Below are 14,027 nucleotides of genomic sequence, written 5' to 3'. Positions count from 1 at the left end.
CAAACATTTTTCCCTGGCAATTTTTCTTAATGAGAAATGGAGAATGTTAACTTTGGAACAAGCATTCTGCTTGACACCAAAATATAGCTCCCAGGAGAATGTATTCCTTGAGTATAATAGTTCGTCTTCTAGGCTTGCCTTTTACTTGAGACTGTGTTGTCATTGTTTCAAAGTCTTTCCTCCTGTTGATAAATAAAGCAGCTATGAACTTTAAAAAAAAAATCTAGGATTATCTTTGAGTCAAGAATAAGAAAAGTGACTCTGGATTCAGCTTTTATTTTATCCAAATTGGCTTACCTATTTCTGAATTATGTACATAGAAGCATTGATAAAACTAGAAAGGACCTTAGTGGGTCCTCATTGTATAGATGAGGACCCTGAGAAAGTAGAGCTTTTGGACTTGTACTGTGCAACATCGTAGCCACTAACCACATGTGGCTATTTACATTTAAATTAAAAAACTAAAAAATTAAATGTAGCGTTCCTTTGTCACACTGGCCATGTTTCAAGTGCTCAGTAGCCACAATGGCTAGTGACTACCATGTTGGAGAGCAGAGATACACATTTCCATTTCAGCAGAGATGTCTATTGGATAGCACTGATTTTGACTATACAAGGCAGAGGTTCACAAATCTGGGACTCCGTCTTCCTGTAAGCTGAAGACCCCAGTGTCCTATAATAAAATTTCTTTTGTAATATTGTCTTACAGTATAGGAACCCGCGAGGTCACACACAAAGGGAAACTGAATTAAATGTAATTTCATATAGTTGATCACTCATGAAAAGATGCTTTTCAGATTACAAAGCACTTTCATATCCGTCACCATATTTGACATTATAACAGCCCTGTATAATAGAAAGAACAGGTGTTTACATCTTTATTCCTCAGAGGAAAGAAAAGCAGCTCAGAGAATTAGGATTTGTCCAAAGCCACAATTCTTTTAAACTAAGACATCAACCCAAGTCTCCTGCTCCAAATCCCTTGATCTTTCCATCATGTTCAAAAGCACCAGGAGGATGAGTAATAATGTTTTAAAATGTGCATTAAGTACATTCTTGAAGCCAGGCGCTGTGTCAAGTGTTTATATGTGTTATGTCATGTGACTGCCAACTTGAGATTTAGTTTTAAATGTTCACCTACCTACTTCACCTCTCCCCTTGAAAGTCTGGTCAGTTCTCACACTCACAGTGTCTAATTTAGCCTTGCAATAGCCTAGACCAGGGAAGGCAACTTAGATGAAGGTAGTTTTAGTCGAAGAGGAGAGAAATTAAGATTCTGGGGATACGTTTTAGAGGCCCAGTTCACTGAATTTGTTGATGGGGAGGGAAAGGGAAATTGAGGAGCCAGAAAGGACTCAGGTTTTTCATATAAGCTGTTAGATGGATGCTGATACTGAGGCAGGGTGCTTTTCTAAAAATGTGAATCGGGTAAGGGTACCCTTCTGTTTAAATTCCTCAGTGGACCCCCATTGCTGTGAGAGCAAAGCCCCAATCCCTGACTGTTCCCTACAAGGCACTTCAGGACCTGGCCAATTTCCAGCCTCTCTCCGGCCTCGTACCCCTGGCCCCAGGGACCGCCTTGCTTTTCTTGCAGCTCTGCAGTCCTGCCCCTCCCTCTGCTTGCCTCTTGCTTCCTTTGCCCAGAAAGCTCTTCCTTGGATCTCCCTTTGCATGCTTACTCTCTTCTCCCTGGGTCTTTGTCCAAATGTCACCTCCGTAGAGAAGCCTTTTCTTACCATTCTTTCTAAAGCAGTCCACATGTCCATGATCGAGTCTGCGCTACCCTGTTTTCTTCCTTCACGGCACTGCATCACAATTAAAATTAACTCATTCACTGATTTATTGCCTTGTTTGTCTACTGCCCTTGTCACCTGTGTTTTCTGAGCTATCTTCCTGAACCTTGAACAGTGCCTGGCGTATAGTAGATGCTCAATAAATTTTTATTCAATAAAAAAACAACCTCAGAAGTAAGTTCCATTATATTTTCATTTCACAACTAAGGAGGTGGAGGCTTAGATAATAACTTGCCGATTACTTCACATTTAGTAGGTGGTACAGTCAAAATTTGATCCCAAATATATCTGACACCTGAAGGCCTGCTCTTCATCATAGATCTATGTTGTGTTCTTATTTTTAAAAATTCCCTGCGTTCATTTGTTTATTTATGCATTCATTTATCAAACATTTATTGAGAATTTACAACGTAAGGGCCAAGCAACGCTGAGCAAATTCTGGCTTTTGAAAAATGTGATACATTCCCCATCTTCAGGTAGCTTAAAATCTAGCAGGCCCTTTGGATGGTGAAAATAGATCACCAGTTCATTTTATGTACTTATGAGATTTGTTTAAATCTTCATGTACTGATTATAACAGAAGAATCATAAGAATAAACAAGTTATTGAAAGGTCACTTCTTTGTCCTCCTCCCCTCCCATTCCAGGTGACAAGGATCTTCTCTTTCAGATAATTTCTAGAATGGAGATTTTACAAGCTAATAACTGACCAGAATAAAATATACATAATTCATTTGGGAGCATCTGAGTGGTTTGTCACAGTAGACTGAATTATTAGTGACACAGGTGTGATTCCTTAAGTTGACATTAAAGGAAAACCCCAAGAAGAGGCAGAAAGAACACTGAGTTGGGAATTGAAAACCTGGGATCCAGTTCTGGTTCTATCCCTAAACTAACCTTAGCCAAGTCACAGTCCTTTAAGAATTTCTTTTCTCATCAACAAAATTGGGGGGAAAATGTGAGTCTTGCCTACATCATGGTAAAATTGTGTGAACCCAATGAAATAATTTATATAAAAGTGCTCTATTATGTAAATTAAAAGCCAGAAGTTCCATATAATGCGCCTTTAGCATTTCAGGACCTCATTTGTTCCTTAGAGGATGGGGAAGGCAAATGGGTCATAGGTACGAAGGCGCACAGGGGGCTCTTCCCCTTTCCAGCCTCATCTTTTCACTCCTTCGTGTCATGGTTTCCTGCTCCCGAGACTTTGGGTTTTTTTGTTTTTGTTTTTGTTTTTTTTGCGGTACGCGGGCCTCTCACTGTTGTGGCCTCTCCCGGTGGAGCACAGGCTCCAGACGCGCAGGCTCAGCGGCCATGGCTCATGGGCCCAGCCGCTGCGCGGCATGAGGGCTCTTCCGGGACAGGGGCACGAACCCGTGTCCCCTGCATTGGCAGGCCGACTCTCAATCACTGCGCCACCAGGGAAGGCCCCCCACCCCAGCCCCCCGAGCCTTTGGATAAGTTGTTCCCTCTGTCTGGAATGTCCTTTCCTCACTGATGATCTTTTTGAGACTTAGCTTGAACCTGACTTTCTCTGTACAAACTTCCTGATTTCTTTTAGGCAAAGTCATTGTTCCTTCTGTTCTTAGAGACATCTGATATATTTCTCTAACAGTTCATATAACTGTAGTGTCGTTATCTGTGTATAGATGATGAGATTGGGAGCTTCGTGAGGGTAAGGACTGTCCTTTCTTCACGGGATTGTCTTTTCCACATCCCTCTTCTAGCGGCAGCTCATTTCCCCTACACCCATGTGGTTATCAGAGGACCCTCCGCGCTAGTCCAATGTAATCCCTCTTCTTACCTGCACGGATGGATTGGTTGGGAGTGAGCACCTGACCGAAGCAGAGCACACCATCCTGAAGGGCAGAGTCATTTGGTTTAGGGTGAGCTCCTGGTCCAATGTGGGAATTGGAACTGAGAAAAGGAACTCAATCTCTTTTGGTTTTGAAGCCATGTGTTACCGACAGCCATGTTTTTAGATATCAGAGCAAACAAAATGGGTGTCTTGAGAAAGAGAAGAAAGAGAAGACGCAGGGCTCTGAGCTCCTGAATCCCTATTTCTAGTGGTTCTAGAAGTCATGTTCCACTTCTAGGGTTTCCACAAGGATACTTTAGTATTCCTACAATAAATTATACTGCAATCCTTATAATGAATATCCCTTTGTGCACAGACCACAGGATGAATTTCTGTCACCACCTAAAATGAATAAGCGAACATAAACATACAGTTCTAACTCATATATATTGCCTCGGGCATTTTTGCTTCCCAATATTGAACACAGTCTTAGCTTATCGTACTCATTAGATAAGTTAGTAAATTCAATGAGCCTTACCTCAATTCTTGTGCCATATAGTTTTCATAATACTGAATAAAACCACCTGATCCTATAAAGGACCCAATATAACAATGAAGTTGTGTTTTTAACCTTTAAACATGGACTAGTTCCTTTAATAAAAATATAGTAAAACTCATCTTCTGAACAAACTTTTGGAATACTATTAATATAATGGCTCCAGGATAAACATAAACAACTATTAAGTGAACCAAATATTCAGGCATCTCTTGACAGTAGGGCCGAATTTGCTTCATGAAGGTGCTGGTCAGCACATGGTAGATGGGAAAGCGCATTACTAGAAGAGAGATGTTTTCACCTCAGCGTTGTTGCTTAGCACTTTTGTGACATTGGGCCAGCCACTTGACCTCCCTGGGTTTGAGTTTCCTCATTCAAAAGACAAAGAAGAGGTAGGGATTTGGGCTTACGTAAGTCTATCCTCCTGACCGCACAAGTTTATCATGAATGTTAAATGAGGTAATAAAGCTATTGACAAGCTATTAAAACAACCATCAAAAGGAGTATACTTTCTCCATTATCCCACTATATCACTAGTGAACACTTGGATAAATCCTGTTCTCTATTTTGTACCTGTGGAGAGCTGTTATTAAAAATATACATAGGGACTTCCCTGGCAGACCAGTGGTTAAGGCTCTGTGCTTCCAATGCAAGGGGTGCAAGTTCAATCCCTTGTTGCGGAACTAGGATCCCACATGCCGTGAAGTGTGGTCAAATAAACAAACAAACAAACAAAATATATATAAACATACATATAGTCAAATCAAATCAATCAATTCCATTAGCCCATAACAGCTTTACTCTTCTAAGTACTGCAACCTGTTATTGGTTGGTGAAAACCACTCTAAAGTTCTTCTTAGAGAGAGGGGAGGGGTGGAGGGGAGAATGTCTAGGAATATTCTTTTGTGACCCTGTCTGGGCCCTTTCCCTCCTCAAGATTGCCCTCTCCTTTCTTCACCTCTCACTGAGTGCTACTTCCCAAGACAGAGACCTTTTACAATAATAATAGTACGTTAGACTTGCCTGGCATTTTATTTGGAAGGAAATCCAGGTCATTTCACAAGCAAGTATTGTCTCGTTTTAAGGGCTGAGGAAACCGGCCCAGTGAGCCAGTGCTCCGGAAAGCCACACCGCTTGTGAGGGACAGAAGCGAGGGGAAAACGCTGACTCTCCCATGCATATCATCTAGGACCCCTTAACAAAGACACTGTTCTTTTCTGTGCAAAAATAACAGATGCGGAAACACCTCAGAGCCCTTGCCCGCCGATGTGAAGGAAAAGGACGGAAATGAGTGGGCGCTTAATCACTGTTCCCCTCTGGGCCCAGCTTCCTGACCCTTCTTCCTCCCGGTACTCTCCAAGAATGGCAGGAAATCCGACCTCTAATATGGAAAAAATAACACTTAGCCAAGAAAATGGCAAACATTTCCACCGGGGTTGTGTTTTCTGAGAACACATTGATTTGCTCTGGGGGGATGAAGAGAAGGATTGAACCTGTGACGCACCACCCCCCCTCCCCTGGGCCTGTCTGGTGAGTCATCAGTTAAGGAGAATCTGGGCTGGCAAGGACCAGGAGTTGGGGCATGCACTTGGGGTGGCTGCAGGAGAGGAGGGAAGAGGGAGGCTGTAGCTACTGTGCTGTCTCTGCTTCCGTGAGCCCAAAGCTGAGGTCCCCAGTCCAAGACTTGTGGTAAGTGTGAGCACCTGGTCCGCTTTCTCAAGGACTAGGATGAGATTCAGATCTAAGAAACTCTGCCCTGAAATGTGCCAGCTTTCTATTAGCACCAACAGTGACAGCCAGCACCTAGTGGGCAGGTAACACGTGCCAGGCCCGACTCTCATTGCCATGGGTCCATTTGTGTCATTCTTGAAACGATCTTCCAGTGGCTCAGAGAGAACGGGACGGTCAACATGGGGCATAATTCATAATTAGTGTCTGCTTGTGCTTCATGATGCTTTTACATTTATCTTTGAATATAAAGTCTTCCGATGTTTTTGCAACTTATCCCGAACCTGAAGAGGAAGTCCTATTAGAAAGACCTGACACACACACACACACACACACACACACACACACACAAAGACCTGACACAGAAGGAGAAGGAAAAGCAGGCCAATTTCTCTATCTGGTCATGGCCATGTTTTTCTGTAGCAGCTAAGTGTTGGGGTTTCGAAGTGTCTCCCCGAGGGAGGGAAGGCTCCCATTCCAGTTAGATGAAGAGAAAGAAGCCATAGATCATCAGTGCATGAAGAGTTCTACAGGAGAAAACAGCATTATACATAAAAGAAGGTTTATCTCAGAAATACTGCAATGTAGATGATAAAGATTTTCCTTAATGTGCTAAATTGTGCCTTTTGTGAGTGTAGGGATCATATCTGCATATTGCCATTTGCATAACCAGAGCCTAGCCCAGAGATTAGTTAGCATTAAAATATTAATTAATTAAGTGAATTAAAACATTAATTTTTGCTTGATGAATTAAAAGAATGAACAGAGGGCTTCCCTGGTGGCGCAGTGGTTGAGAGTCCGCCTGCCGATGTAGGGGACACGGGTTCGTGCCCCGGTCCGGGAGGATCCCACATGCCGCGGAGCAGCTGGGCCCGTGAGCCGTGGCCGCTGAGGCTGCGCGTCTGGAGCCTGTGCTCCGCAACGGGAGAGGCCACAGCAGTGAGAGGCCCGCGTACAGCAAAAAAAACCACAAACCAAGAATGAACGGAAAGACGAATAGTTCTTTTAAACCATTCAAATTCTTTTGCTGTTCTATGATTTCTGTATCAAATATTTCTTGAAGTTATATTATCACAGAATTGAAGAAGAGGAAAGGACTTAAGATTCATCTAATTTATTCATTTTAATTTTCAAGAAAGGAAAAGAGATGCCCAGAAAAGTTAACTGATTTGCCTCAGGTCACACAGCCCTCAGGAGGCATAGTTAGAACTAGGAAAATGTTTCCTGACTCCCTCCTCCACTGTCCTTTCCGCCTGAACCCCTTTCATGCTGCTTCAGAGATGGATGGATAAGGAAATTCCACTTTGTCCTTTCTGTAATGGAATTATGTGTTTTTTTCTCTTATTGCCGCAGCTCTTCTCTTGATTCTCATGGATCTGCCTTAAAATGTTTTCTGATTTTTTTCCCTCCTCCTAAATCTTTTGAAAGGAGATGTAGCAGAAGTGTGGATGGGGAATTGGTTCTGGTAAAGTAAGTGGGTCAGTGCAAGTGTTGGAGTATATTAAAAATTATGAACATAGAGATAGAACTAGTGGCAAGGCCATGTTGGATGTTCCGAGATAGTTGACCCCAATATGAAGAGGTTGGCTCTTGGACATTGCACTGGGGCTGCCATCTTTTCCTCCTTCCCCCTCTCAGCTCTGGAAAAATGAACTTTACTTGCCTTACCCCTTGCTCCCCACTTCCCCCCCCCCCCACCCCCAAGCAACAGCTGATTCAGCCAGTGATAAGCCCTAGACCGGAGCCTGGCCAATGAAATTCTTTCTCATGGGAAATTAGAATTGGGACCCTGAGACTATGTCAGTTCCTGTGGGGAGCCAGGAGATGGGTTTTGCAGAGGCTGGAACTAAGGGATTTACTCGGTGGTGGCTCTGGTGAAAGGTACGTTGGACAGTATACAACGGATAAGGAAGCAGAGAAGCTCGTTTGTGGAAGGATGAGCAAACAGGCAAAGGAAAACAGAAATGAAACATGAGGGAGGCAAGGACTCTCAGATTCTTTCAGGGACTATTTTTCCCACCATGGGTTTTCATGAAATCCTCCTGCAACTTTTTTATTAATCCTTTCATCATGATGCAATTGTAGTAAGTTTTTGTGCTTTTCAAAGAGAGGATGGCTTTTGAGTTAGAGAAAGAAAAGTTGAGCAGAGGATGGTCTGCTTTTAAAGGGGCAGGTTTGCTTTTAAAGAAGCTGGAAAGGGAATATGACCTGGAGAATGAAGGGAAACGGAAGAGAAGAGAGCCTGCAGAGAGAGGAAGGGGATGGAGAAGACAAGTCACTGGGAGTGCCAGCACTTGTGAGGCTGGTGAAGCTGAGGGGAGTTGGGTGAAGGTGGCTGCCTTCCAGATACCCCATTGACTCCGTGCCCAGCCAGCCTCATTTTCAACCCCAAGAGCCAATCAGCTGCTCATCACTGCTGCACAGGGAGAGCATCAAAGGGATTTAATAATGGTTGGCAAATGTCAAATTACATTGAATCTAAACCAAATTCCAGACATTGAGGGTTGCGTAGTCATTAACAATCAATTAGTGCACTCCGCTTTCAGTCAAGCATTTTTCACACCCTCCCGTTTGCATGACAAGGAAACACAAGCGTTGCTTCTCTTCCCCTCTGCGGCTGAGCAAGGCATCACTTCTTTTTTTTTTTTTTTTTTTTAAATCTTTATTGGGGTATAATTGCTTTACAATGGTGTGTTAGTTTCTGCTTTATAACAAAGTGAATCAGCTATACATATACATATGTTCCCATATGTCTTCCCTCTTGCGTCTCCCTCCCTCCCTCAGGCATCACTTCTTGAGTTTAGTCAGTGGAGGAACAAACTAGCCCCTGTTCTCATTGTTTTCATTTCCTCGTTTGCTCCCCGACAGCACTTTCAGGAGTGGAAGGAAACATTAAGTGCCATTCGTACATCCCGTTCTGCAAGCATGGGCTAAGGAACGAGACATGGGTCATCTTTTCTCTCCTTCTTGGGAATCCCGAAGTAATAAAAAGGTAAAGAGGATGTCAAGAATCATCTAAAATCTTTTCTCTAGTTGGAAGCCAGGGACTCTGGGCTGCTGTCCGTGGAGGAGGGATGCATACCAATTACACACCGAGGGCATTAGGTGAACTCATTTCACCTCTAATGGTCCACGTTCTAATGCAGCAGGATTTCATTCCAGCAACAGAGCCGTAAACATTTACCACAAAACAAATCGTCGCTCTATTGATTGCCGAGTATCTGCTTCTTCCTTCCCTTTCCAAATTAGCTCAGATTTATGGCAATTCTCTTCCTGTTCCCTGAGCTACCTGCCTCATCCCTGAGGTGGTGTGGGTCAGAGGAAGGAGATAAGCAGGAATCTGTATCTGTACATTTTCAGGAAGAGCTTTCACAATCATTTTTAAAATTCCTTCTTTGCTGCTATATTTCCCTGCTAGGTCTTCCACAGGCCTATTTTTAGAATAGCTTCCTCAGAATATATAAAAGCCCATATTCTCCAACTGTGACATGAATTCTTTCCTCTCCTTCAGTTGATAAAATATGGATGTAAAACTGAGCTTAGCTCAAGGGGCTTTGCTGACAGACAGCAGACTCACATGGGCCCCTCCAAGCTCTCAGTCCCAGGGGACTTGTGCTTGAAGGATGCACTTCAATGGCATAAAGGCGGCAAAGGTTTAAGAAACAAATAGGACTTGACCCAGAGAGGGTGTCATTGGTGTCTCAGAAGCCAAGGTCAGGGCCCAGTCTGGGGTCTTCTTAAGCCCAAAGTGTTAGGTAAGTTGTTAGGTCCTAGTAACAGGCTGGCATTCCTATGCCCTGGTTAGGACCTCTGCCAGGGACCATCTTAGCACAGGGCATGAGCTGCCAAGGCCAACTGAGAGGATTGAGTCAAAAGCAACAAAATCAAAACGCACTGTCCCCAAAGAGTTACCACCAGAGGTCTTATCTAAGAAAAGACCCAGAGAAGGTCCATCTCAACACATTTTCAGGAGAAGGTTCCTGGGACTTAACCTGATCAGCTACCTCCTTGGAAGTCACGCAGATGGGGCTGTTCTTTGCTTCGGTCCCATTATGAAGTCATTTGCCTACACTGTGGCTCCGCAGTGATGGGCAAAGAACGCCTGCCTGACTCCTTACCCCTCCCCCTTCCTGAGGCCTGAGCCACCTACTTTCCTATCCATAGTCCCCATGTCTCTCATCTTCCTTGCACTTAAAGTCTTTTCTTGTGAAAGGTTGGAATACACTCATTCACATTAAGGTACACATCATGGATAAAGTATAGAGTTACCTCTTCCTGGCTAGTTGAAGTTTTAAAATAGGGAAGTGTTTAGGCAAAAAAAAATGTTTTACTAGTAGAATATCAGGTGCCTGGAAGCTGGTTGGAAGAATATTTTGGGGGCTGAGTTGTGTGTATGTGTGCATGTACAGGTGGTGGGCTGCGGATCCCAGGAAACATGCTGTGAAGGTGAACACATCTTTTGATGCCATGTTTCATAGTATGCATTTGTTTCTAGGCATTGATTGATTGGGAGAGGACACAAGGAAAGGGTGATTTCCTTGCTGCAGTCAACGCCCAGTGTTCAGGGCTCCATTCCCAGCATAATGGCATGACCTGGCCATGAGCCCATCCACTGAGAGTGCCTTGCCCTGAGGGAAGATGGGTGCTCCAAGGATGGGAAAGCAAGGCAGAGAATGCATGCTTACTCCACTCACGGCTCCATTATCTTCCTCCTAAGAGACCTCTGGGTCCTTAAGTAACTTCCCAGTCGTCAAATCAGTCTTTATTAAATTTTCACATGCACTTAGTTTTAGATTCAATTTGAAATGTGCTCCAAGGATCATCATATGGACTAAATAATTAGCTAAAGAGAAACGGTACAGAAAAGATTTTACAGAATGATGCCTCTCCAATACCACTAAGAGTAACTGAGGCTTTCAATGTAACACAATGATGTGTGTGTTTATTTTGAATTATACATTTATTTTCACTTATATTTAAAGAGGAAACAGTCAAATCAGTGGTTTCAGGAAATTTTTGCTTAGGACAAAGCTAAAACAGGTATTTAAGATTTTAAAAAGTGGGTCTATTTAAAGAAAAATATTAAGGAAGTATTAGAGCAAAGATATCACAAGAATCTTGAGGGCCATACTCAAGTGACTAAAGTTTAAGAAACAATGTCAAGACTGGTTGAGCATTACTGTGTATCCACAACCCTGGGTTGACTCCTGTTCTACAAAGGACATGCTGTATGACATTGGGCAGGTTGCCACCTCTCTGAGCCCCGGTATACTCAAGTACAATGGTGCATTGAAGGAGATCTCCAAGATCCCTTCCAATTCTAGCAAGTGATGCTTTATTTCTATTATAGGTTACCGTCTGTGACTAAAGGTAAGGAAATTGGGAAATAAAGTCAGTGTTGTCAATGGTGATGTTATTGATAGACACACATAAGCATCAGGTTGGCTCCTGGGTCACTGAGGAGCAGTGAGGGGCAGAGGAAAGTCGAGTCAGGGGACCTACGAGCCAGTGCTGTCACTTACTGTGTCCCCTGGGCCTTCACAAAGTCACGTGCCCTTTTTCAGTCCTAGTTTCTCTATTTGTGAAGGCAAAGCGTCATGGTTGTAAATGATACCTATTCTATTACTATGCAGTCTTGCTGGACGGCTCAAATGCAGTGTACACGAAGGGAAAATTATAATCAAACAAATCTTGTTCTTCCCCAACCTTGTAGCTCTTTTTTTTTTTTTTTTTTTTTTTTGCGGTACGCGGGCCTCTCACTGTTGTCGCCTCTCCCGTCACGGAGCACAGGCTCCGGACGCGCAGGCTCAGCGGCCATGGCTCACGGGCCCAGCCGCTCCGCGGCATGTGAGATCTTCCCCGACCGCGCACAAACCCGTGTCCCCTGCATCGGCAGGCGGACTCTCAACCACTGCGCCACCAGGGAAGCCCCTTGTAGCTCTTTTGTCATTTCAGTATTTTTAAATGTAGTGGGGTAGTACGTATAATTATGTTAATTTTAAGATCAGGCAGAATTTTAAGAAAACAATAGGTTAAATTGACGTTCAAGCCAGTCAGTACTGATAGTTTTGAACAGCTGGGATAAAATGTTTAATGTTGAAGAAGGAATCACAAATTGGCTTATCAAGGGTAACCCAAAAAACTATCATCATTCACCAGTCACCTCAAAATCTCATTTCAGTTAAAAGTTTTAACCATCTCCCCTTCTAAACCTATAATCCTAAGTGGAAGATGATCTAGCTATAATAAATTATTTATCAATTCCACCGAGCTCTGCTTTTTACAAGGTTCCTTTCCATTAGCACAGAATTTCCAGTCGGATACATAACCTCAGATTAGAGCTGTCACAAAGCCTATGCACTTTACTCCCCTAGGTTTACCCAGGTTACACGTTCGGACTACTGCCTGTTGAACTAGAATTACACTTATATTTTGCACTTACTAAGTGGCCAAGCTTGCTTCTCTGATCTGTGAGTTGACGAGGAGACAAATATTGCTAGAAGGCAATACAAAGAACCTGCAACTCGCCAATAGGGAGGACACAGCAGAGGAAGTAGAGTCACTCGGGGTAAAGACTGGAGTCATTTAGTTTGGGGGTCAGACAACCTGACAGTCTGGAATCATCCCTGAATTATGTTACACGGCAAAAACGGATGCTAGAAAAATTGTGAAGTGGGTAATGTATTTTTAGACATATTTTAAATAAAAGTTATGTCTCTAAATGTGGAAGTTTCAGTCATCTAGAATATTCACTTATGTAAACCATCTCCTTTCCTTGTGGCAAAAATATTAGACTTACCAGCTTCCCGCCTTATCATCTCAGTGGGGTGTAGGTTGTCCCCCACCTAAAATGTTCAATTTGATATGCTTTGACATGTCAGGCTTATTCTTACGGAAAAATAAGCCATGCTCTAAGTAACACTGCAAAACTATCTTATCCTACCTCGCGCAAAGAAATTTCTGAGCCAATGACTTTGGTTATGAGATGGTTAAATTACTCAGCTAGGCATGGACCTACTAAATGACCAGGGACCAGGAGGTGGGGCTGTGGACTCCAGGGCTGGTTCTCTTCCCACTGGAGCCTGTAGCTTCTTGTCAGCTGGCTTTGGGTTGCCCTTTTGCCCAGCTCACTTGCTTACTTGAAAGATGTGGCCACAGATCTTTACAACTTTCAAAACCATTTTCCCGGCCCCTGACGCATCTACTGTTCTCTTTCCCTTAAGTTTTATTAGGGTGAGGCCACAAGCACTCAGCCTCCCTTCCCAGCCCCCTGCAACACTCCTCACATCTGTTTTCCTGTTCAGAGATATGCATGTGCCCAGGCAGCAAGTTTGGTCACCATAGTCACGATCTTTAATGTGAAAATTGATCGAAAAGTTTCTCGTCACATTCGTCTGAGGAGGGATAGAAGTGATTCACCACTGCATCCGTTTCCCTAAGTCCAAAGCGTGAAAAGAAAGCTTGAGTAGCACTGTGTCCAGTGTAGGTGACAAATGTGTTCGTTTGTTGCTCCCAGTTAATGATACCACTTTTCTCGGAGATTCGCCCTGCAAGGGGTGCTGGGATTGTAACAGCAGTTAGGTTCTCTACCTTTCTGCTTACTTGGATGTTCTTTCCTGGAAGTCGTGTGGGGAAGAGAAGATTTTAGTAAGTATTCTTTTCAGTTCTGAGAATTCTCCCTAGGCCTTCCATCTCCCTCTTGTCAGTGTTTGCGGCTGCTTAGATCTGCATCTACCTTCTCGTACTTACGCCTAGCCACCCACATGGCTCTGCCTCTGGTTAGCCTTCTCTTCCCCCACTTTGTCACCAAACTCCTATAAATTGATTCCTTAACCCCTCACCTCAATTATTCCTTCTCACATTTGCCGCCTTCTCTCCTGCACCAAGTGGTTCAAGTTACCCTTTCCAAGGCTGCTCCATTTAATGCTATCCCAGAACAAACCTTCCCCTTCTCTCACCAAATAAACTGCTTTCAATAAGCTGCTCCTAACCCCCTAAACAAATGACATCCCATAACCCACCTTGTTCGAAAATATTGCTTTTCATAACCTCCAACCATTTGCTCTCTACCTCCCCTTAAAGAAATAAACTGTCTTTAGTGTTCCTTCTTATCTGGGCCCTGAGCTATCTCACTGAAACCATAAAATACATAC

The sequence above is a fragment of the Phocoena sinus genome, chromosome 7 (genome assembly GCF_008692025.1).
Source record: "Phocoena sinus isolate mPhoSin1 chromosome 7, mPhoSin1.pri, whole genome shotgun sequence".
Lineage (NCBI taxonomy): Eukaryota > Metazoa > Chordata > Mammalia > Artiodactyla > Phocoenidae > Phocoena > Phocoena sinus.
This window is presented reverse-complemented; position numbering follows the sequence as displayed.